Source organism: Fistularia commersonii, chromosome 24 (genome assembly GCF_037954325.1).
Source record: "Fistularia commersonii isolate RoL2024-O1a breed Wild chromosome 24, RoL_Fcom_v1.0, whole genome shotgun sequence".
In the NCBI taxonomy this organism is placed as follows: Eukaryota; Metazoa; Chordata; class Actinopteri; order Syngnathiformes; family Fistulariidae; genus Fistularia; species Fistularia commersonii.
The window spans coordinates 7,917,392-7,941,620 of record NC_141307.1 but is presented as its reverse complement, the minus strand read 5'-3'; the positions used below and the strand labels follow the sequence as shown (position 1 = coordinate 7,941,620).

Sequence of the window (24,229 nt, the reverse complement as noted above, 5' to 3'; positions counted from 1 at the left end):
TAGGAATCAATTACATGCTTGTGGTCATGTGGCACTCTCGTCTGTTGTTTGTACACATTTTCATCTGCTTGTTCATATGGGAAACGAAAACATTATTATTGAAAATCTCTGGTAAAACTGTTACAATGTTTTTTTTAATTTTACTGAGTTCTAAATCCACCTTTCTGTGAAAAGGATTTTTTAATCATCTCTGAACAAGCAAGGCTGATTTGTAACGACTTGCACAAAGATCTACAGACACATTTTTAATTGCGTATTGTAAATGTGTAATACTGAAACACATCTCTTGTGTGTTTTGTAATAAATTTCAGGATGAGTAGAAAAGTCTGATGTTTACAACCTTTCAAGGGAAATCCTGCTTTTCCAATCCAATCTGTATCCTGTCCTAAAACCCACTGAAGGGATTCAATGCAGCGTTGGTCTGTTCTGCATCTGAGGCTTCCACCATCCAAGGCTGGACCTGCAGCTCTGATATCAAAGGAATGGCTGTTTCGACGAGGTGGAACCGTGGCCAGTAAGCTTTCCTTTCACGATGGAAATGCTCCCTTACTTGTTGGCTTCCAACTTCTTCTTCCCCAGGTAGTGTTGGAGTGAAGCTTCTCCAGCTGGCATTTGGTAGAGGTGATGGTGGGGATCTAGGTGGTCATTTCATGTTCTTCAACTGTTGTACTGGGGGGCTTTTCCAATAATTATTTGGAGGCACGAATCGGAGGCAGCCGCTGTCAAGCCTGCAGTAGCTCCCCTCCGTCGCTCCACCGAGATGCACCGATGATCATCTCCATTGCCATGGTAAGGGCTGGAGGGGATGTGGCGCAGCCTGCCCTGAAGCCCACTTCCAATGATCACCATGTTTTGTACTCTGTGGTTGTTTTACAGAATAAGAAATGCTGGAGGAAGCTTCTGACCAGTTTTGTGGTGGTTTCATGCACTTGGAAGAGGTTGAAGGCCTCCCAGAGGACAGATGTGGGGATGGATTAAGACGCCTTGGCTTGGTTGAGGAATAAAACATGCAGGTCTCTTCTGTATCCTTTGAAGATTTTATTTGTTATTGTGTTTCAGGTGAGTTTGGAGTGAGAAGTTATGACTTGTTATCGCGAAGACATGCACCGGGGGTTCAAGATTTGTTTAAAGAGGACAGAATTCACGCAGAGGTGCACTGTTTTTCATAGCTTCATTTTGACATTGATTTTCAGTCCAGTCAAGGTGCTGTGAGACTTCAGTGTGTTGTTGGTGCTGATTGCCATCACCCTGTTCATAGGTGAAACTAAAAACTTGAATGTTGTATTTGAATATTTGACAATTTGATTAAAATAAGCTCAAAATGATCATTACAGTCTAAATCAGCTCATTTTAAAATGTTGATTTGAATAGGTGTCAGTGCCCAGTATCCAGATAAAGTGGGGCAAAACAGTATTTAGTCAGCCAACAATTGTGCAAGTTCTCCCACTTAAAAACATGATAGAGGTCTTTCATTTTCATCATTGGTATACTTCAACTATGAGAGACAGAAAATATCATTGTCTGATTTTTAACAAACTTATTTGGACATAATGATGGAGAATAAGTAGTTGGTCAGGAACAAACATTCATTGCAATACTTTCTTATATACCTTTTGCTGGCAATGGCAGATCAAAGGTTTTCTGAAAAGTCTTCATCAGGTATTCCAGGGGCGGGCAAACTTTTTGGCTCAGGGGCGGGATTGACTTTTAAAATTTGACAATATGATACATGTAAAACAAAAGATGTATTTCTGAACAGTACATATCAGACTCTTTTGATATTTGCTTTGAAAATAAAACCAACTTGGTTTTGAAGGCTCTGACATTTCTTGCATTTCATTCACAAACTGTTTTTTTGGTTGGATCATCACGTCCAGCTCATTCATGTGTGTCAGTAGGTCCACAGTAAATGTTAAATAACAAAGCCAATCCGTGTTATTCAGTTCAGGATAAATTCTCAAGAGTTCTGAAGTAGCTCCAAAAATTGATAATCTCCAGTTTGAGCTCCCACATTCGTTGATCCAATCATACATATCAAGCATGAATTCTGTACCAATCTTTGATTGGCCAGATGTGGCCTGTTTAAGAATAAGAATAAGAACAACTTTATTTATCCCAAAGGAAATGGTTGTGCCAGAGTTTCAAGTAAAACATAACAATAATAAATAAAGCGGGGATAAAAAATGGATGAACTTTTCCTTGTTTCATACATAATGAACATTTTCCATCAGCCGTGTTACAGGCACTGCTTTTCCAGGACATATTTGCAAATGTTAACAGTATGTATTTAATTAAAAGTAAAAAAAAAAAAAGGTTAATGTGTAAATATCTGGTTACAATGTGAACACCTGCAGTTCACAGACAAGTGCAGCTTATGTGTTTGTGTTTTTACCCGCTGTGGTTTATATTCAGATGAGCTCCAGATGTCCAGATGTCATTTTCTAGGACTTTCAAGTTGCACAACAGTGCTCATTATCACGGCATCTCCTCTGGTCCTGCTCACTCTAGGTGAACAGCAGGGGGTCCAGGGCGGGTCTGTGTTGGATCTCAGGTAAGACAGAACAACAAGGTGCTCAGAGGACGTCAGTCACTCCTACAGAGCCAGGATGGAAGATCTGTACCCAGGGTCCTGTGGTTCTTTGTTTTACTGCAAACGGGGATGATGTTGGAGGTCTTGGAGCAGACCGGCGCACAGAAGGAGACTCCTGGGCTGCTGGGTGACTGGACTTGGACCTGATTCATCAACAGTGTGTCAGAACTTCTCTCCATTCAGTGCATTTAAAAACCTCTGCATGTCAACAATGGTGGTCTGGCATCAGTTAAGCCACAGAATGCCAGTATAAGAGTTCAGAGAAGCGGGACTCGGGATGAAAGTGTCCACGGAGGGGATTCCACAGGTCCCACATCTCTTTTCTTAATTCATAATTTAAAGTACAGTTAATTCATATGGTTAGAATTAGAATTAATTCATATAGTTTGAAGTAGAATTAATTTATATAGTTCGAAGTAGAATTGAACCGAAGAGTTATGGCCGTTTTCTGAACATACCCCGTTAACGGAAGTGAAGAAGGGAGCTGTCGGTCCCTGAAGGCTCCAGGGTTCCGCGATTTGTTCCCGGTCAAAAGCGCCGTCCAGCCCCGCGACGTAAGTTCACTTTTACAGAGAATAGTGACGATTTCTCGACCTACAATCGGATTGACCGTGTTTATAACAACCGCGAAGCAACTCCCGGTGATTTTTGACGGTAATTGAGGGCCTTTCGGCCGAGAAATCTTGACGACGTCACAGATTTCGTGAGCTGAGGTAAGGCTAGCTAACAGCCTAGCTAGTGGCCTTCTGCCATCTTGCCTCGGAGCGCGTCGGTAATTGAGTGTTGGCGACTCAAACGACAACGATAAAGCGGTGGTCTAGCCGAGCGCGATCGGCTCCGTCCGACCAGCAGTCGTCGTAACAGCCGGTATTAGCCGGTGCGGGGCGGGGTTAGCGTTCAAGGCCGTCTAAGGCTGTTTGGGGTCCCGGGGTCCAGTGGGTGTTCGCCACGGGACGAGATGATTTACCGTCGTGTTTAGAAATTGTTCTGCTGGTAGTGACGAAAACATGAATATAATTAAATGTAAATGTGGATTTAAAACCATTTTACTGTTGTCTTGTGTTCGTGCCGTTTTTTGAATCGTGTTTCCCGGCGATGAGCGGCGAGTCTCTGTGAGAGCTGGTCGCATCGATACGGTAACCAGACGGGTTCACAAGATGGCGCCCGTTTGCCGCGCTGTGTATCGTGAGCGGTTCAAACGTCCTGTTTCCACCTGTGTCTTTTCTCCTCACGGGCGACTTTTTCCCATATTCCAGGTTGATTTGAAGGGGACACGATTCCTAGGAGTCTGCTTGTTTAAGTCCTGGGTTTACTTTGATGCTTTGGCGTCCTGTCGGGGGGGCGTGCACCACGTGACCGGGCAGATGCGGAAGATGCATCAGCCATGTTGTTTCTTGTAAAGCAGGAACGTCGGCCTCCACCGGGACCTCCATCTCCGGGGCGATGGGGGCGATGGGGGCGATGGGGGCGATGGGGGACATGCGCCGTCGCTCCGGGCCGAGCGGCGGAGACGGGGTGGGGGTTTATTTGTGAATGAAGTCGTGAGTGAAGCTGACGGTGCGGGGGATGCGCTGGCGTCGAGCGAGGGCGCGGGTCTATCGCTTCTCGGCCTTTTGGCTAAGATCAAGTGTAGTATCTGTTCTTATCAGTTTAATATCTGATACGTCCCCTATCTGGGGACCAAATATTGAATTGATTTTTGGAACAGGGAGATGGAATAGGGGCTTGCTCCGTCCACTCCACGCATCGACCCGGTATTGCAGTACCTCTGGGAAGGGTGCACCCCCCGCTTTTGTGTCCGATGTCAAGGTTGCCGTGTCCTCCCACAACGTCATACGTAACCAACATACACGGGATCCAGATCTTGTCTGTGCCCTGCGTGACCAGCGACACTGTCCCCGTTGTTTCTGCTGGTAGGGAACGGTAGATAGCGACACATGAGCGTGCCTGCCTGAAACCCTGTCCCTACCATTCGCCCCGTGCAGCCCAATAAAATCCCACTATGGACCAGAACTGAGCCTAAATGGATCGCATTTGAAACGGATGGATTGCCCCCGATAGACTGTGTCAGACTGGGCTCAAGGGGAAGTTCTCCCGGTCGTAGAGCGGCAGAAACCCCTCGCGGCATTCGGAGGACGGACGGAACGTGTTCCGGTTGTCCTCTGACTTCTTCGTGAAAATTGAAGCGCCCGTGTCGTTTTCAGCGTCCTGGCCCGTCAGAACTCAGAGTTGACGTTTTTTTTTGACGGAGTGTGTGTGTGTGTGTGTGTGTGTGTGTGTGTGTGTGTGTGTGTGTGTGTGTGCGAGAGGGATCGTGTGTGAGCTCCCGCAACAGTCCGCATGGGTTCCTCCCCGACTGAGAACGGCGTGCGTGTGAAAGCGGTCCGTGCGCGGGACGCGTGCGACTCATACTTACCTGGCAGGGGAGATACCATGATCAAGAAGGTGGTTCACCCAGGGCGAGGCTCAGCCATTGCACTGCGGCCGTGCTGACCCCTGCGAATTCCCCAAATGTGGGAATCTCGACTGCATAATTTCTGGTAGTGGGGGACTGCGTCCGCGCTCTCCCCTGTTGTGCTGTTCAAGAGCAAGTCTGTGTCGCTGGAGGCCGGGTTCACTGTTTATGGTCGCACGCGCCGACCCTCCCTGGCTGGGCTGTGACCCAACCAGGGAGTTGTCGTTGCACATGGCAGGTGCACCGCAAAAGCGTGGATTTACGATCGGGCCAAAAAACAACCCAGAGTGTCCAAGTCCCTGAAATGCTCCTGCTTCTTGATCTCCACTCCCTGTAGCCTCACCGTTCCACCCGAGTTCCTCTCATCCCCACACATGTATGCTGTCTTGCTGCGACTAACTTTCGTTCCTCTCCTTTCCAGAGCATACCCCCACCTCTCTATAGTTTCACTGAGACACTTTTCAGTTTATAGTTTATTTTGATTTCCAATTCTGCCTTTTATTATTTATTACTGTTATATTTTCTGGAACTCTGGCACAACAGTTTCCTTCGGGATTAATAAAGTTGTTCTTATCTTATCTTATCTTATCTTATCTTATCTTATCTTATCTTATCTTATCTCGACCTCCACCTGTTTTCTGCTCTCACTACAGATCACAACGGCATCTGCAAAGGTCACGGTCCGTGGAGATTCACGTCTACCCTCATCCGTCAGGCCGTCCGTCACCGTTGCGAACAAGAAGGGGCTCAGGGCCTATCCCCAACAGAGTCCCGCTTCCACCTTGAACTTCTCTGGTCCCGTCTTACAGCACACCGCACAACTGTCTCCCAGCTAGCATACATGTCCTGCACCAGTGCAACACACTTCTCTGCCGCTCCAGACTTCCTCATAGGATACCAGAGCTCCTCTCTTGGCAACCTGTCGTATGACTTTTCAAGGTGTACAAAAAGGCAATGCAGCTCCCACCGGCCTTCTCTGTACTTCTCTATGAGCATTCTCGGCGCAAATACTGCATCTGTAGTACTCTTCCTTTTTCCATGTGTATTTTATTTAATTTTCTCTTTCTCTTGTCATTAACTGTCCCGCCGTGCATTTGAGTCCTGGTATGGCCTTTGCTAGCTCCCTCTTTACCTTAGGCTGCAGCCTAAGGTGCAGTGTGTCTGATGATTTTTGGTTATAGTAACCTTGGGTGCCACTGGCTGTAATCATGGAAACGCAATAGAAGGAGCTCCTGACAGATGTGGAAATGACTGGAGGTGGAAAAGACGGAGGACGGCTGCTTATAAAATGCCCTTCCGCGTAGAATAGTCTCGTTTACGGCCATACCACCCTGAACACGCCCGATCTCGTCTGATCTCGGAAGCCAAGCAGCGTCGGGCCTGGTTAGTACTTGGATGGGAGACCGCCTGGGAATACCAGGTGCCGTAAGCTTTTTCATGTTCATTCCCTCTGTCAACAGCAGGAGGTGCTGTCTCTCAAGAGCGCCAACATTTCACACACGGACACACGCCGCTCATTCCCTTATGTCTGTCCCACCAGAGTCACCGTGAAGCCCGGCGCGACACGCGCTCAGTCATAGTTCCCTGCCTTACCTTGTTCGGTCACTTTCCGTTGTCTCGCCACCTCCGTCCGTCGCTCGCCGCCTTTCTCGTCATCCCCGTTCAGTATTTCTCCATGCGTGTTGAATTTCTTTTTCTCTCGTTTGTGCCTCTCGCTGTTGAATAATCCAGCCGCTGACCTCCGTACCGCTTGCTCTCCCAGGCACTTCCAGGCCTCCACATGTACGGTACGTCATCAGGACCCACTGCCTTTGAACTCCTCATCCTCTTCGATGCCCTCCTCGCTTCTTTTTACACTTGTCTCTTCTCCTTTTGCGATCGCCAGTAATCAGCGCTTCTACCCTTGGCTCTCTTTCATTTTTCCCCATTCATTCATCATATTCCTAGGAGTCTGGTTGTTGAAGTCCTGGGTTTACTTTGATGCTTTGGCGTCCTGTCGGGGGGCCGTGCACCACGTGACCGGGCAGATGCGGAAGATGCATCAGCCATGTTTTTTTTTTGTAAAGCAGGAACATCGGCCTCCACCGGGACCTCCGTCTCCGGGGCGAGACGGAGGTCTTATCTTATCTTATCTTGACCTCCACCTGTTTTCTGCTCTCACTACAGATCACAACGGCATCTGCAAAGGTCACGGTCCGTGGAGATTCACGTCTACCCTCATCCGTCAGGCCGTCCGTCAGCGTTGCGAACAAGAAGGGGCTCAGGGCCTATCCCCAACAGAGTCCCGCTTCCACCTTGAACTTCTCTGGTCCCGTCTTACAGCACACCGCACAACTGTCTCCCAGCTAGCATACATGTCCTGCACCAGTGCAACACACTTCTCTGCCGCTCCAGACTTCCTCATAGGATACCAGCGCTCCTCTCTTGGCAACCTGTCGTATGACTTTTCAAGGTGTACAAAAAGGCAATGCGGCTCCCGCCGGCCTTCTCTGTACTTCTCTATGAGCATTCTCGGCGCAAATACTGCATCTGTAGTACTCTTCCTTTTTCCATGTGTATTTTATTTAATTTTCTCTTTCTCTTGTCATTAACTGTCCCGCCGTGCATTTGAGTCCTGGTATGGCCTTTGCTAGCTCCCTCTTTACCTTAGGCTGCAGCCTAAGGTGCAGTGTGTCTGATGATTTTTGGTTATAGTAACCTTGGGTGCCACTGGCTGTAATCATGGAAACGCAATAGAAGGAGCTCCTGACAGATGTGGAAATGACTGGAGGTGGAAAAGACGGAGGACGGCTGCTTATAAAATGCCCTTCCGCGTAGGCTAGTCTCGTTTACGGCCATACCACCCTGAACACGCCCGATCTCGTCTGATCTCGGAAGCCAAGCAGCGTCGGGCCTGGTTAGTACTTGGATGGGAGACCGCCTGGGAATACCAGGTGCCGTAAGCTTTTTCATGTTCGTTCCCTCTGTCAACAGCAGGAGGTGCTGTCTCTCAAGAGCGCCAACATTTCACACACGGACACACGCCGCTCATTCCCTTATGTCTGTCCCACCGGAGTCACCGTGAAGCCCGGCGCGACACGCGCTCAGTCATAGTTCCCTGCCTTACCTTGTTCGGTCATTTTCCGTTTTAACGCCACCTCCGTCCGTCGCTCGCCGCCTTTCTCGTCATCCCCGTTCAGTATTTCTCCATGCGTGCTGAATTTCTTTTTCTCTCGTTTGTGCCTCTCGCTGTTGAATAATCCAGCCGCTGACCTCCGTACCGCTTGCTCTCCCAGGCACTTCCAGGCCTCCACATGTACGGTACGTCATCAGGACCCACTGCCTTTGAACTCCTCATCCTCTTCGATGCCCTCTTCGCTTCTTTTTACACTTGTCTCTTCTCCTTTTGCGATCGCCAGTAATCAGCGCTTCTACCCTTGGCTCTCTTTCATTTTTCCCCATTCATTCATCATATTCCTAGGAGTCTGGTTGTTGAAGTCCTGGGTTTACTTTGATGCTTTGGCGTCCTGTCGGGGGGCCGTGCACCACGTGACCGGGCAGATGCGGAAGATGCATCAGCCATGTTTTTTTTTTGTAAAGCAGGAACATCGGCCTCCACCGGGACCTCCGTCTCCGGGGCGAGACGGAAGTCTTATCTTATCTTATATTGACCTCCACCTGTTTTCTGCTCTCACTACAGATCACAACGGCATCTGCAAAGGTCACGGTCCGTGGAGATTCACGTCTACCCTCATCCGTCAGGCCGTCCGTCACCGTTGCGAACAAGAAGGGGCTCAGGGCCTATCCCCAACAGAGTCCCGCTTCCACCTTGAACTTCTCTGGTCCCGTCTTACAGCACACCGCACAACTGTCTCCCAGCTAGCATACATGTCCTGCACCAGTGCAACACACTTCTCTGCCGCTCCAGACTTCCTCATAGGATACCAGAGCTCCTCTCTTGGCAACCTGTCGTATGACTTTTCAAGGTGTACAAAAAGGCAATGCGGCTCCCGCCGGCCTTCTCTGTACTTCTCTATGAGCATTCTCGGCGCAAATACTGCATCTGTAGTACTCTTCCTTTTTCCATGTGTATTTTATTTAATTTTCTCTTTCTCTTGTCATTAACTGTCCCGCCGTGCATTTGAGTCCTGGTATGGCCTTTGCTAGCTCCCTCTTTACCTTAGGCTGCAGTCTAAGTTGCAGTGTGTCTGATGATTTTTGGTTATAGTAACCTTGGGTGCCACTGGCTGTAATCATGGAAACGCAATAGAAGGAGCTCCTGACAGATGTGGAAATGACTGGAGGTGGAAAAGACGGAGGACGGCTGCTTATAAAAAGCCCTTCCGCGTAGGATAGTCTCGTTTACGGCCATACCACCCTGAACACGCTCGATCTCGTCTGATCTCGGAAGCCAAGCAGCGTCGGGCCTGGTTAGTACTTGGATGGGAGACCGCCTGGGAATACCAGGTGCCGTAAGCTTTTTCATGTTCGTTCCCTCTGTCAACAGCAGGAGGTGCTGTCTCTCAAGAGCGCCAACATTTCACACACGGACACACGCCGCTCATTCCCTTGTGTCTGTCCCACCGGAGTCACCGTGAAGCCCGGCGCGACACGCGCTCATTCATAGTTCCCCGCCTTACCTTGTTCGGTCACTTTCCGTTGTCTCGCCACCTCCGTCCGTCGCTCGCCGCCTTTCTCGTCATCCCCGTTCAGTATTTCTCCATGCGCTCTGAATTTCTTTTTCTCTCGTTTGTGCCTCTCGCTGTTGAATAATCCAGCCGCTGACCTCCGTACCGCTTGCTCACCCAGGCACTTCCAGGCCTCCACATGTACGGTACGTCATCAGGACCCACTGCCTTTGAACTCCTCATCCTCTTCGATGCCCTCCTCGCTTCTTTTTACACTTGTCTCTTCTCCTTTTGCGATCGCCAGTAATCAGCGCTTCTACCCTTGGCTCTCTTTCATTTTTCCCCATTCATTCATCATATTCCTAGGAGTCTGGCTGTTGAAGTCCTGGGTTTACTTTGATGCTTTGGCGTCCTGTCGGGGGGCCGTGCACCACGTGACCGGGCAGATGCGGAAGATGCATCAGCCATGTTTTTTTTTTGTAAAGCAGGAACATCGGCCTCCACCGGGACCTCCGTCTCCGGGGCGAGACGGAGGTCTTATCTTATCTTATCTTGACCTCCAACTGTTTTCTGCTCTCACTACAGATCACAACGGCATCTGCAAAGGTCACGGTCCGTGGAGATTCACGTCTACCCTCATCCGTCAGGCCGTCCGTCACCGTTGCGAACAAGAAGGGGCTAAGGGGCCTATCCCCAACAGAGTCCCGCTTCCACCTTGAACTTCTCTGGTCCCGTCTTACAGCACACCGCACAACTGTCTCCCAGCTAGCATACATGTCCTGCACCAGTGCAACACACTTCTCTGCCGCTCTAGACTTCCTCATAGGATACCAGCGCTCCTCTCTTGGCAACCTGTCGTATGACTTTTCAAGGTGTACAAAAAGGCAATGCGGCTCCCGCCGGCCTTCTCTGTACTTCTCTATGAGCATTCTCGGCGCAAATACTGCATCTGTAGTACTCTTCCTTTTTCCATGTGTATTTTATTTAATTTTCTCTTTCTCTTGTCGTTAACTGTCCCGCCGTGCATTTGAGTCCTGGTATGGCCTTTGCTAGCTCCCTCTTTACTTTAGGCTGCAGCCTAAGGTGCAGTGTGTCTGATGATTTTTGGTTATAGTAACCTTGGGTGCCACTGGCTGTAATCATGGAAACGCAATAGAAGGAGCTCCTGACAGATGTGGAAATGACTGGAGGTGGAAAAGACAGAGGACGGCTGCTTATAAAATGCCCTTCCGCGTAGGCTAGTCTCGTTTACGGCCATACCACCCTGAACACGCCCGATCTCGTCTGATCTCGGAAGCCAAGCAGCGTCGGGCCTGGTTAGTACTTGGATGGGAGACCGCCTGGGAATACCAGGTGCCGTAAGCTTTTTCATGTTCGTTCCCTCTGTCAACAGCAGGAGGTGCTGTCTCTCAAGAGCGCCAACATTTCACACACGGACACACGCCGCTCATTCCCTTGTGTCTGTCCCACCGGAGTCACCGTGAAGCCCGGCGCGACACGCGCTCAGTCATAGTTCCCCGCCTTACTTTCGGGTCACTTTCCGTTGTCTCGCCGCCTCGGTCCGTCGCTCGCCGCCTTTCTTGTCATCCCCGTTCAGTATTTCTCCATGCGTGCTGAATTTCTTTTTCTCTCGTTTGTGCCTCTCGCTGTTGAATAATCCAGCCGCTGACCTCCGTACCGCTTGCTCTCTCAGGCACTTCCAGGCCTCCACATGTACGGTACGTCATCAGGACCCACTGCCTTTGAACTCCTCATCCTCTTCGATGCCCTCCTCGCTTCTTTTTACACTTGTCTCTTCTCCTTTTGCGATCGCCAGTAATCAGCGCTTCTACCCTTGGCTCTCTTTCATTTTTCCCCATTCATTCATCATATTCCTAGGAGTCTGGTTGTTGAAGTCCTGGGTTTACTTTGATGCTTTGGCGTCCTGTCGGGGGGCCGTGCACCACGTGACCGGGCAGATGCGGAAGATGCATCAGCCATGTTTTTTTTTTGTAAAGCAGGAACATCGGCCTCCACCGGGACCTCCGTCTCCGGGGCGAGACGGAGGTCTTATCTTATCTTATCTTGACCTCCACCTGTTTTCTGCTCTCACTACAGATCACAACGGCATCTGCAAAGGTCACGGTCCGTGGAGATTCACGTCTACCCTCATCCGTCAGGCCGTCCGTCAGCGTTGCGAACAAGAAGGGGCTCAGGGCCTATCCCCAACAGAGTCCCGCTTCCACCTTGAACTTCTCTGGTCCCGTCTTACAACACACCGCACAACTGTCTCCCAGCTAGCATACATGTCCTGCACCAGTGCAACACACTTCTCTGCCGCTCCAGACTTCCTCATAGGATACCAGCGCTCCTCTCTTGGCAACCTGTCGTATGACTTTTCAAGGTGTACAAAAAGGCAATGCGGCTCCCACCGGCCTTCTCTGTACTTCTCTATGAGCGTTCTCGGCGCAAATACTGCATCTGTAGTACTCTTCCTTTTTCCATGTGTATTTTATTTAATTTTCTCTTTCTCTTGTCGTTAACTGTCCCGCCGTGCATTTGAGTCCTGGTATGGCCTTTGCTAGCTCCCTCTTTACCTTAGGCTGCAGCCTAAGGTGCAGTGTGTCTGATGATTTTTGGTTATAGTAACCTTGGGTGCCACTGGCTGTAATCATGGAAACGCAATAGAAGGAGCTCCTGACAGATGTGGAAATGACTGGAGGTGGAAAAGACGGAGGACGGCTGCTTATAAAATGCCCTTCCGCGTAGGCTAGTCTCGTTTACGGCCATACCACCCTGAACACGCCCGATCTCGTCTGATCTCGGAAGCCAAGCAGCGTCGGGCCTGGTTAGTACTTGGATGGGAGACCGCCTGGGAATACCAGGTGCCGTAAGCTTTTTCATGTTCGTTCCCTCTGTCAACAGCAGGAGGTGCTGTCTCTCAAGAGCGGCAACATTTCACACACGGACACACGCCGCTCATTCCTTTGTGTCTGTCCCACCGGAGTCACCGTGAAGCCCGGCGCGACACGCGCTCAGTCATAGTTCCCCGCCTTACCTTGTTCGGTCACTTTCCGTTGTCTCGCCACCTCCGTCCGTCGCTCGCCGCCTTTCTCGTCATCCCCGTTCAGTATTTCTCCATGCGTGCTGAATTTCTTTTTCTCTCGTTTGTGCCTCTCGCTGTTGAATAATCCAGCCGCTGACCTCCGTACCGCTTGCTCTCCCAGGCACTTCCAGGCCTCCACATGTACGGTACGTCATCAGGACCCACTGCCTTTGAACTCCTCATCCTCTTCGATGCCCTCCTCGCTTCTTTTTACACTTGTCTCTTCTCCTTTTGCGATCGCCAGTAATCAGCGCTTCTACCCTTGGCTCTCTTTCATTTTTCCCCATTCATTCATCATATTCCTAGGAGTCTGGTTGTTGAAGTCCTGGGTTTACTTTGATGCTTTGGCGTCCTGTCGGGGGGCCGTGCACCACGTGACCGGGCAGATGCGGAAGATGCATCAGCCATGTTTTTTTTTTGTAAAACAGGAACATCGGCCTCCACCGGGACCTCCGTCTCCGGGGCGAGACGGAGGTCTTATCTTATCTTATCTTGACCTCCACCTGTTTTCTGCTCTCACTACAGATCACAACGGCATCTGCAAAGGTCACGGTCCGTGGAGATTCACGTCTACCCTCATCCGTCAGGCCGTCCGTCAGCGTTGCGAACAAGAAGGGGCTCAGGGCCTATCCCCAACAGAGTCCCGCTTCCACCTTGAACTTCTCTGGTCCCGTCTTACAGCACACCGCACAACTGTCTCCCAGCTAGCATACATGTCCTGCACCAGTGCAACACACTTCTCTGCCGCTCCAGACTTCCTCATAGGATACCAGCGCTCCTCTCTTGGCAACCTGTCGTATGACTTTTCAAGGTGTACAAAAAGGCAATGCGGCTCCCGCCGGCCTTCTCTGTACTTCTCTATGAGCATGCTCGGCGCAAATACTGCATCTGTAGTACTCTTCCTTTTTCCATGTGTATTTTATTTAATTTTCTCTTTCTCTTGTCATTAACTGTCCCGCCGTGCATTTGAGTCCTGGTATGGCCTTTGCTAGCTCCCTCTTTACCTTAGGCTGCAGCCTAAGGTGCAGTGTGTCTGATGATTTTTGGTTATAGTAACCTTGGGTGCCACTGGCTGTAATCATGGAAACGCAATAGAAGGAGCTCCTGACAGATGTGGAAATTTGGAGGTGGAAAAGACGGAGGACGGCTGCTTATAAAATGCCCTTCCGCGTAGGCTAGTCTCGTTTACGGCCATACCACCCTGAACACGCCCGATCTCGTCTGATCTCGGAAGCCAAGCAGCGTCGGGCCTGGTTAGTACTTGGATGGGAGACCGCCTGGGAATACCAGGTGCCGTAAGCTTTTTCATGTTCGTTCCCTCTGTCAACAGCAGGAGGTGCTGTCTCTCAAGAGCGCCAACATTTCACACACGGACACACGCCGCTCATTCCCTTGTGTCTGTCCCACCGGAGTCACCGTGAAGCCCGGCGCGACACGCGCTCAGTCATAGTTCCCCGCCTTACCTTGTTCGGTCACTTTCCGTTGTCTCGACACCTCCGTCCGTCGCTCGCCGCCTTTCTCGTCATCCCCGTTCAATATTTCTCCATGCGTGCTGAATTTCTTTTTCTCTCGTTTGTGCCTCTCGCTGTTGAATAATCCAGCCGCTGACCTCCGTACCGCTTGCTCTCCCAGGCACTTCCAGGCCTCCACATGTACGGTACGTCATCAGGACCCACTGCCTTTGAACTCCTCATCCTCTTCGATGCCCTCCTCGCTTCTTTTTACACTTGTCTCTTCTCCTTTTGCGATCGCCAGTAATCAGCGCTTCTACCCTTGGCTCTCTTTCATTTTTCCCCATTCATTCATCATATTCCTAGGAGTCTGGTTGTTGAAGTCCTGGGTTTACTTTGATGCTTTGGCGTCCTGTCGGGGGGCCGTGCACCACGTGACCGGGCAGATGCGGAAGATGCATCAGCCATGTTTTTTTTTTGTAAAGCAGGAACATCGGCCTCCACCGGGACCTCCGTCTCCGGGGCGAGACGGAGGTCTTATCTTATCTTATCTTGACCTCCACCTGTTTTCTGCTCTCACTACAGATCACAACGGCATCTGCAAAGGTCACGGTCCGTGGAGATTCAAGTCTACCCCCATCCGTCAGGCCGTCCGTCACCGTTGCGAACAAGAAGGGGCTAAGGGGCCTATCCCCAACAGAGTCCCGCTTCCACCTTGAACTTCTCTGGTCCCGTCTTACAGCACACCGCACAACTGTCTCCCAGCTAGCATACATGTCCTGCACCAGTGCAACACACTTCTCTGCCGCTCCAGACTTCCTCATAGGATACCAGCGCTCCTCTCTTGGCAACCTGTCGTATGACTTTTCAAGGTGTACAAAAAGGCAATGCGGCTCCCGCCGGCCTTCTCTGTACTTCTCTATGAGCATTCTCGGCGCAAATACTGCATCTGTAGTACTCTTCCTTTTTCCATGTGTATTTTATTTAATTTTCTCTTTCTCTTGTCGTTAACTGTCCCGCCGTGCATTTGAGTCCTGGTATGGCCTTTGCTAGCTCCCTCTTTACCTTAGGCTGCAGCCTAAGGTGCAGTGTGTCTGATGATTTTTGGTTATAGTAACCTTGGGTGCCACTGGCTGTAATCATGGAAACGCAATAGAAGGAGCTCCTGACAGATGTGGAAATGACTGGAGGTGGAAAAGACGGAGGACGGCTGCTTATAAAATGCCCTTCCGCGTAGGCTAGTCTCGTTTACGGCCATACCACCCTGAACACGCCCGATCTCGTCTGATCTCGGAAGCCAAGCAGCGTCGGGCCTGGTTAGTACTTGGATGGGAGACCGCCTGGGAATACCAGGTGCCGTAAGCTTTTTCATGTTCGTTCCCTCTGTCAACAGCAGGAGGTGCTGTCTCTCAAGAGCGCCAACATTTCACACACGGACACACGCCGCTCATTCCCTTGTGTCTGTCCCACCGGAGTCACCGTGAAGCCCGGCGCGACACGCGCTCAGTCATAGTTCCCCGCCTTACCTTGTTCGGTCACTTTCCGTTGTCTCGCCACCTCCGTCCGTCGCTCGCCGCCTTTCTCGTCATCCCCGTTCAGTATTTCTCCATGCGTGCTGAATTTCTTTTTCTCTCGTTTGTGCCTCTCGCTGTTGAATAATCCAGCCGCTGACCTCCGTACCGCTTGCTCTCCCAGGCACTTCCAGGCCTCCACATGTACGGTACGTCATCAGGACCCACTGCCTTTGAACTCCTCATCCTCTTCGATGCCCTCCTCGCTTCTTTTTACACTTGTCTCTTCTCCTTTTGCGATCGCCAGTAATCAGCGCTTCTACCCTTGGCTCTCTTTCATTTTTCCCCATTCATTCATCATATTCCTAGGAGTCTGGTTGTTGAAGTCCTGGGTTTACTTTGATGCTTTGGCGTCCTGTCGGGGGGCCGTGCACCACGTGACCGGGCAGATGCGGAAGATGCATCAGCCATGTTTTTTTTTGTAAAGCAGGAACATCGGCCTCCACCGGGACCTCCGTCTCCGGGGCGAGACGGAGGTCTTATCTTATCTTATCTTGACCTCCACCTGTTTTCTGCTCTCACTACAGATCACAACGGCATCTGCAAAGGTCACGGTCCGTGGAGATTCACGTCTACCCTCATCCGTCAGGCCGTCCGTCACCGTTGCGAACAAGAAGGGGCTAAGGGACCTATCCCCAACAGAGTCCCGCTTCCACCTTGAACTTCTCTGGTCCCGTCTTACAGCACACCGCACAACTGTCTCCCAGCTAGCATACATGTCCTGCACCAGTGCAACACACTTCTCTGCCGCTCCAGACTTGCTCATAGGATACCAGCGCTCCTCTCTTGGCAACCTGTCGTATGACTTTTCAAGGTGTACAAAAAGGCAATGCGGCTCCCGCCGGCCTTCTCTGTACTTCTCTATGAGCATTCTCGGCGCAAATACTGCATCTGTAGTACTCTTCCTTTTTCCATGTGTATTTTATTTAATTTTCTCTTTCTCTTGTCATTAACTGTCCCGCTGTGCATTTGAGTCCTGGTATGGCCTTTGCTAGCTCCCTCTTTACCTTAGGCTGCAGCCTAAGGTGCAGTGTGTCTGATGATTTTTGGTTATAGTAACCTTGGGTGCCACTGGCTGTAATCATGGAAACGCAATAGAAGGAGCTCCTGACAGATGTGGAAATGACTGGAGGTGGAAAAGACGGAGGACGGCTGCTTATAAAATGCCCTTCCGCGTAGGCTAGTCTTGTTTACGGCCATACCACCCTGAACACGCCCGATCTCGTCTGATCTCGGAAGCCAAGCAGCGTCGGGCCTGGTTAGTACTTGGATGGGAGACCGCCTGGGAATACCAGGTGCCGTAAGCTTTTTCATGTTCGTTCCCTCTGTCAACAGCAGGAGGTGCTGTCTCTCAAGAGCGCCAACATTTCACATACGGACACACGCCGCTCATTCCCTTATGTCTGTCCCACCGGAGTCACCGTGAAGCCCGGCGCGACACGCGCTCAGTCATAGTTCCCTGCCTTACCTTGTTCGGTCACTTTCCGTTGTCTCGCCACCTCCGTCCGTCGCTCGCCGCCTTTCTCGTCATCCCCGTTCAGTATTTCTCCATGCGTGCTGAATTTCTTTTTCTCTCGTTTGTGCCTCTCGCTGTTGAATAATCCAGCCGCTGACCTCCGTACCGCTTGCTCTCCCAGGCACTTCCAGGCCTCCACATGTACGGTACGTCATCAGGACCCACTGCCTTTGAACTCCTCATCCTCTTCGATGCCCTCCTCGCTTCTTTTTACACTTGTCTCTTCTCCTTTTGCGATCGCCAGTAATCAGCGCTTCTACCCTTGGCTCTCTTTAATTTTTCCCCATTCATTCATCATATTCCTAGGAGTCTGGTTGTTGAAGTCCTGGGTTTACTTTGATGCTTTGGCGTCCTGTCGGGGGGCCGTGCACCACGTGACCGGGCAGATGCGGAAGATGCATCAGCCATGTTTTTTTTTTGTAAAGCAGGAACATCGGCCTCCACCGGGACCTCCGTCTCCGGGGCGAGACGGAAGTCTTATCTTATCTTATCTTGACCTCCACCTGTTTTCTGCTCTCACTACAGATCACAACGGCATCTGCAAAGGTCACGGTCCGTGGAGATTCACGTCTACCCTCATCCGTCAGGCCGTCCGTCAGCGTTGCGAACAAGAAGGGGCTCAGGGCCTATCCCCAACAGAGTCCCGCTTCCACCTTGAACTTCTCTGGTCCCGTCTTACAGCACACCGCACAACTGTCTCCCAGCTAGCATACATGTCCTGCACCAGTGCAACACACTTCTCTGCCGCTCCAGACTTCCTCATAGGATACCAGCGCTCCTCTCTTGGCAACCTGTCGTATGACTTTTCAAGGTGTACAAAAAGGCAATGCGGCTCCCGCCGGCCTTCTCTGTACTTCTCTATGAGCATGCTCGGCGCAAATACTGCATCTGTAGTACTCTTCCTTTTTCCATGTGTATTTTATTTAATTTTCTCTTTCTCTTGTCATTAACTGTCCCGCCGTGCATTTGAGTCCTGGTATGGCCTTTGCTAGCTCCCTCTTTACCTTAGGCTGCAGCCTAAGGTGCAGTGTGTCTGATGATTTTTGGTTATAGTAACCTTGGGTGCCACTGGCTGTAATCATGGAAACGCAATAGAAGGAGCTCCTGACAGATGTGGAAATTTGGAGGTGGAAAAGACGGAGGACGGCTGCTTATAAAATGCCCTTCCGCGTAGGCTAGTCTCGTTTACGGCCATACCACCCTGAACACGCCCGATCTCGTCTGATCTCGGAAGCCAAGCAGCGTCGGGCCTGGTTAGTACTTGGATGGGAGACCGCCTGGGAATACCAGGTGCCGTAAGCTTTTTCATGTTCGTTCCCTCTGTCAACAGCAGGAGGTGCTGTCTCTCAAGAGCGCCAACATTTCACACACGGACACACGCCGCTCATTCCCTTGTGTCTGTCCCACCGGAGTCACCGTGAAGCCCGGCGCGACACGCGCTCAGTCATAGTTCCCCGCCTTACCTTGTTCGGTCACTTTCCGTTGTCTCGACACCTCCGTCCGTCGCTCGCCGCCTTTCTCGTCATCCCCGTTCAATATTTCTCCATGCGTGCTGAATTTCTTTTTCTCTCGTTTGTGCCTCTCGCTGTTGAATAATCCAGCCGCTGACCTCCGTACCGCTTGCTCTCCCAGGCACTTCCAGGCCTCCACATGTACGGTACGTCATCAGGACCCACTGCCTTTGAACTCCTCATCCTCTTCGATGCCCTCCTCGCTTCTTTTTACACTTGTCTCTTCTCCTTTTGCGATCGCCAGTAATCAGCGCTTCTACCCTTGGCTCTCTTTCATTTTTCCCCATTCATTCATCATATTCCTAGGAGTCTGGTTGTTGAAGTCCTGGGTTTACTTTGATGCTTTGGCGTCCTGTCGGGGGGCCGTGCACCACGTGACCGGGCAGATGCGGAAGATGCATCAGCCATGTTTTTTTTTTGTAAAGCAGGAACATCGGCCTCCACCGGGACCTCCGTCTCCGGGGCGAGACGGAGGTCTTATCTTATCTTATCTTGACCTCCACCTGTTTTCTGCTCTCACTACAGATCACAACGGCATCTGCAAAGGTCACGGTCCGTGGAGATTCAAGTCTACCCCCATCCGTCAGGCCGTCCGTCACCGTTGCGAACAAGAAGGGGCTAAGGGGCCTATCCCCAACAGAGTCCCGCTTCCACCTTGAACTTCTCTGGTCCCGTCTTACAGCACACCGCACAACTGTCTCCCAGCTAGCATACATGTCCTGCACCAGTGCAACACACTTCTCTGCCGCTCCAGACTTCCTCATAGGATACCAGCGCTCCTCTCTTGGCAACCTGTCGTATGACTTTTCAAGGTGTACAAAAAGGCAATGCGGCTCCCGCCGGCCTTCTCTGTACTTCTCTATGAGCATTCTCGGCGCAAATACTGCATCTGTAGTACTCTTCCTTTTTCCATGTGTATTTTATTTAATTTTCTCTTTCTCTTGTCGTTAACTGTCCCGCCGTGCATTTGAGTCCTGGTATGGCCTTTGCTAGCTCCCTCTTTACCTTAGGCTGCAGCCTAAGGTGCAGTGTGTCTGATGATTTTTGGTTATAGTAACCTTGGGTGCCACTGGCTGTAATCATGGAAACGCAATAGAAGGAGCTCCTGACAGATGTGGAAATGACTGGAGGTGGAAAAGACGGAGGACGGCTGCTTATAAAATGCCCTTCCGCGTAGGCTAGTCTCGTTTACGGCCATACCACCCTGAACACGCCCGATCTCGTCTGATCTCGGAAGCCAAGCAGCGTCGGGCCTGGTTAGTACTTGGATGGGAGACCGCCTGGGAATACCAGGTGCCGTAAGCTTTTTCATGTTCGTTCCCTCTGTCAACAGCAGGAGGTGCTGTCTCTCAAGAGCGGCAACATTTCACACACGGACACACGCCGCTCATTCCCTTGTGTCTGTCCCACCGGAGTCACCGTGAAGCCCGGCGCGACACGCGCTCAGTCATAGTTCCCCGCCTTACCTTGTTCGGTCACTTTCCGTTGTCTCGCCACCTCCGTCCGTCGCTCGCCGCCTTTCTCGTCATCCCCGTTCAGTATTTCTCCATGCGTGCTGAATTTCTTTTTCTCTCGTTTGTGCCTCTCGCTGTTGAATAATCCAGCCGCTGACCTCCGTACCGCTTGCTCTCCCAGGCACTTCCAGGCCTCCACATGTACGGTACGTCATCAGGACCCACTGCCTTTGAACTCCTCATCCTCTTCGATGCCCTCCTCGCTTCTTTTTACACTTGTCTCTTCTCCTTTTGCGATCGCCAGTAATCAGCGCTTCTACCCTTGGCTCTCTTTCATTTTTCCCCATTCATTCATCATATTCCTAGGAGTCTGGTTGTTGAAGTCCTGGGTTTACTTTGATGCTTTGGCGTCCTGTCGGGGGGCCGTGCACCACGTGACCGGGCAGATGCGGAAGATGCATCAGCCATGTTTTTTTTTGTAAAGCAGGAACATCGGCCTCCACCGGGACCTCTGTCTCCGGGGCGAGACGGAGGTCTTATCTTATCTTATCTTGACCTCCACCTGTTTTCTGCTCTCACTACAGATCACAACGGCATCTGCAAAGGTCACGGTCCGTGGAGATTCACGTCTACCCTCATCCGTCAGGCCGTCCGTCACCGTTGCGAACAAGAAGGGGCTAAGGGACCTATCCCCAACAGAGTCCCGCTTCCACCTTGAACTTCTCTGGTCCCGTCTTACAGCACACCGCACAACTGTCTCCCAGCTAGCATACATGTCCTGCACCAGTGCAACACACTTCTCTGCCGCTCCAGACTTGCTCATAGGATACCAGCGCTCCTCTCTTGGCAACCTGTCGTATGACTTTTCAAGGTGTACAAAAAGGCAATGCGGCTCCCGCCGGCCTTCTCTGTACTTCTCTATGAGCATTCTCGGCGCAAATACTGCATCTGTAGTACTCTTCCTTTTTCCATGTGTATTTTATTTAATTTTCTCTTTCTCTTGTCATTAACTGTCCCGCTGTGCATTTGAGTCCTGGTATGGCCTTTGCTAGCTCCCTCTTTACCTTAGGCTGCAGCCTAAGGTGCAGTGTGTCTGATGATTTTTGGTTATAGTAACCTTGGGTGCCACTGGCTGTAATCATGGAAACGCAATAGAAGGAGCTCCTGACAGATGTGGAAATGACTGGAGGTGGAAAAGACGGAGGACGGCTGCTTATAAAATGCCCTTCCGCGTAGGCTAGTCTTGTTTACGGCCATACCACCCTGAACACGCCCGATCTCGTCTGATCTCGGAAGCCAAGCAGCGTCGGGCCTGGTTAGTACTTGGATGGGAGACCGCCTGGGAATACCAGGTGCCGTAAGCTTTTTCATGTTCGTTCCCTCTGTCAACAGCAGGAGGTGCTGTCTCTCAAGAGCGCCAACATTTCACATACGGACACACGCCGCTCATTCCCTTATGTCTGTCCCACCGGAGTCACCGTGAAGCCCGGCGCGACACGCGCTCAGTCATAGTTCCCTGCCTTACCTTGTTCGGTCACTTTCCGTTGTCTCGCCACCTCCGTCCGTCGCTCGCCGCCTTTCTCGTCATCCCCGTTCAGTATTTCTCCATGCGTGCTGAATTTCTTTTTCTCTCGTTTGTGCCTCTCGCTGTTGAATAATCCAGCCGCTGACCTCCGTACCGCTTGCTCTCCCAGGCACTTCCAGGCCTCCACATGTACGGTACGTCATCAGGACCCACTGCCTTTGAACTCCTCATCCTCTTCGATGCCCTCCTCGCTTCTTTTTACACTTGTCTCTTCTCCTTTTGCGATCGCCAGTAATCAGCGCTTCTACCCTTGGCTCTCTTTAATTTTTCCCCATTCATTCATCATATTCCTAGGAGTCTGGTTGTTGAAGTCCTGGGTTTACTTTGATGCTTTGGCGTCCTGTCGGGGGGCCGTGCACCACGTGACCGGGCAGATGCGGAAGATGCATCAGCCATGTTTTTTTTTTGTAAAGCAGGAACATCGGCCTCCACCGGGACCTCCGTCTCCGGGGCGAGACGGAAGTCTTATCTTATCTTATCTTGACCTCCACCTGTTTTCTGCTCTCACTACAGATCACAACGGCATCTGCAAAGGTCACGGTCCGTGGAGATTCACGTCTACCCTCATCCGTCAGGCCGTCCGTCAACGTTGCGAACAAGAAGGGGCTCAGGGCCTATCCCCAACAGAGTCCCGCTTCCACCTTGAACTTCTCTGGTCCCGTCTTACAGCACACCGCACAACTGTCTCCCAGCTAGCATACATGTCCTGCACCAGTGCAACACACTTCTCTGCCGCTCCAGATTTCCTCATAGGATACCAGCGCTCCTCTCTTGGCAACCTGTCGTATGACTTTTCAAGGTGTACAAAAAGGCAATGCGGCTCCCGCCGGCCTTCTCTGTACTTCTCTATGAGCATTCTCGGCGCAAATACTGCATCTGTAGTACTCTTCCTTTTTCCATGTGTATTTTATTTAATTTTCTCTTTCTCTTGTCATTAACTGTCCCGCCGTGCATTTGAGTCCTGGTATGGCCTTTGCTAGCTCCCTCTTTACCTTAGGCTGCAGTCTAAGTTGCAGTGTGTCTGATGATTTTTGGTTATAGTAACCTTGGGTGCCACTGGCTGTAATCATGGAAACGCAATAGAAGGAGCTCCTGACAGATGTGGAAATGACTGGAGGTGGAAAAGACGGAGGACGGCTGCTTATAAAAAGCCCTTCCGCGTAGGATAGTCTCGTTTACGGCCATACCACCCTGAACACGTCTGATCTCGGAAGCCAAGCAGCATCGGGCCTGGTTAGTACTTGGATGGGAGACCGCCTTGGAATACCAGGTGCCGTAAGCTTTTTCATGTTCGTTCCCTCTGTCAACAGCAGGAGGTGCTGTCTCTCAAGAGCGCCAACATTTCACACACGGACACACGCCGCTCATTCCCTTGTGTCTGTCCCACCGGAGTCACCGTGAAGCCCGGCGCGACACGCGCTCAGTCATAGTTCCCCGCCTTACTTTCGGGTCACTTTCCGTTGTCTCGCCGCCTCGGTCCGTCGCTCGCCGCCTTTCTTGTCATCCCCGTTCAGTATTTCTCCATGCGTGCTGAATTTCTTTTTCTCTCCTTTGTGCCTCTCGCTGTTGAATAATCCAGCCGCTGACCTCCGTACCGCTTGCTCTCCCAGGCACTTCCAGGCCTCCACATGTACGGTACGTCATCAGGACCCACTGCCTTTGAACTCCTCATCCTCTTCGATGCCCTCCTCGCTTCTTTTTACACTTGTCTCTTCTCCTTTTGCGATCGCCAGTAATCAGCGCTTCTACCCTTGGCTCTCTTTCATTTTTCCCCATTCATTCATCATATTCCTAGGAGTCTGGTTGTTGAAGTCCTGGGTTTACTTTGATGCTTTGGCGTCCTGTCGGGGGGCCGTGCACCACGTGACCGGGCAGATGCGGAAGATGCATCAGCCATGTTTTTTTTTTGTAAAGCAGGAACATCGGCCTCCACCGGGACCTCCGTCTCCGGGGCGAGACGGAGGTCTTATCTTATCTTATCTTGACCTCCACCTGTTTTCTGCTCTCACTACAGATCACAACGGCATCTGCAAAGGTCACGGTCCGTGGAGATTCACGTCTACCCTCATCCGTCAGGCCGTCCGTCAGCGTTGCGAACAAGAAGGGGCTCAGGGCCTATCCCCAACAGAGTCCCGCTTCCACCTTGAACTTCTCTGGTCCCGTCTTACAGCACACCGCACAACTGTCTCCCAGCTAGCATACATGTCCTGCACCAGTGCAACACACTTCTCTGCCGCTCCAGACTTCCTCATAGGATACCAGCGCTCCTCTCTTGGCAACCTGTCGTATGACTTTTCAAGGTGTACAAATAGGCAATGCGGCTCCCGCCGGCCTTCTCTGTACTTCTCTATGAGCATTCTCGGCGCAAATACTGCATCTGTAGTACTCTTCCTTTTTCCATGTG

General features: G+C 51.1%; 13 non-coding genes and 1 pseudogene across 13 annotated transcripts; all 14 read left to right on the top strand.

The window, feature by feature from the left end:
* Nucleotides 1-4,187: 4,187 nt before the first annotated feature.
* On the top strand, nt 4,188-4,378 carry LOC147219949 (U2 spliceosomal RNA). Its single transcript, XR_015108147.1, has one exon. It is a non-coding gene; the product is annotated as a U2 spliceosomal RNA (small nuclear RNA).
* A 620-nt stretch (nt 4,379-4,998) lies between these two features.
* Nucleotides 4,999-5,162, top strand: LOC147219948 (U1 spliceosomal RNA). The gene has a single exon (XR_015108210.1). It is a non-coding gene; the product is annotated as a U1 spliceosomal RNA (small nuclear RNA).
* A 1,196-nt stretch (nt 5,163-6,358) lies between these two features.
* LOC147219947 (5S ribosomal RNA) lies at nt 6,359-6,477 on the top strand. The gene has a single exon (XR_015108514.1). It is a non-coding gene; the product is annotated as a 5S ribosomal RNA (ribosomal RNA).
* Nucleotides 6,478-7,871: 1,394 nt separating this feature from the next.
* Nucleotides 7,872-7,990, top strand: LOC147219946 (5S ribosomal RNA). The gene has a single exon (XR_015108513.1). It is a non-coding gene; the product is annotated as a 5S ribosomal RNA (ribosomal RNA).
* A 1,394-nt stretch (nt 7,991-9,384) lies between these two features.
* LOC147219945 (5S ribosomal RNA) lies at nt 9,385-9,503 on the top strand. The gene has a single exon (XR_015108580.1). It is a non-coding gene; the product is annotated as a 5S ribosomal RNA (ribosomal RNA).
* Nucleotides 9,504-10,898: 1,395 nt separating this feature from the next.
* Nucleotides 10,899-11,017, top strand: LOC147219944 (5S ribosomal RNA). The gene has a single exon (XR_015108512.1). It is a non-coding gene; the product is annotated as a 5S ribosomal RNA (ribosomal RNA).
* A 1,392-nt stretch (nt 11,018-12,409) lies between these two features.
* On the top strand, nt 12,410-12,528 carry LOC147219943 (5S ribosomal RNA). The gene has a single exon (XR_015108510.1). It is a non-coding gene; the product is annotated as a 5S ribosomal RNA (ribosomal RNA).
* A 1,392-nt stretch (nt 12,529-13,920) lies between these two features.
* LOC147219942 (5S ribosomal RNA) lies at nt 13,921-14,039 on the top strand. Its single transcript, XR_015108509.1, has one exon. It is a non-coding gene; the product is annotated as a 5S ribosomal RNA (ribosomal RNA).
* A 1,395-nt stretch (nt 14,040-15,434) lies between these two features.
* Nucleotides 15,435-15,553, top strand: LOC147219941 (5S ribosomal RNA). The gene has a single exon (XR_015108508.1). It is a non-coding gene; the product is annotated as a 5S ribosomal RNA (ribosomal RNA).
* Nucleotides 15,554-16,947: 1,394 nt separating this feature from the next.
* On the top strand, nt 16,948-17,066 carry LOC147219940 (5S ribosomal RNA). The gene has a single exon (XR_015108507.1). It is a non-coding gene; the product is annotated as a 5S ribosomal RNA (ribosomal RNA).
* A 1,392-nt stretch (nt 17,067-18,458) lies between these two features.
* LOC147219939 (5S ribosomal RNA) lies at nt 18,459-18,577 on the top strand. The gene has a single exon (XR_015108506.1). It is a non-coding gene; the product is annotated as a 5S ribosomal RNA (ribosomal RNA).
* Nucleotides 18,578-19,972: 1,395 nt separating this feature from the next.
* Nucleotides 19,973-20,091, top strand: LOC147219938 (5S ribosomal RNA). Its single transcript, XR_015108505.1, has one exon. It is a non-coding gene; the product is annotated as a 5S ribosomal RNA (ribosomal RNA).
* A 1,394-nt stretch (nt 20,092-21,485) lies between these two features.
* On the top strand, nt 21,486-21,604 carry LOC147219937 (5S ribosomal RNA). The gene has a single exon (XR_015108504.1). It is a non-coding gene; the product is annotated as a 5S ribosomal RNA (ribosomal RNA).
* A 1,394-nt stretch (nt 21,605-22,998) lies between these two features.
* Nucleotides 22,999-23,107, top strand: LOC147219936 (5S ribosomal RNA; annotated as a pseudogene).
* Nucleotides 23,108-24,229: the final 1,122 nt, after the last annotated feature.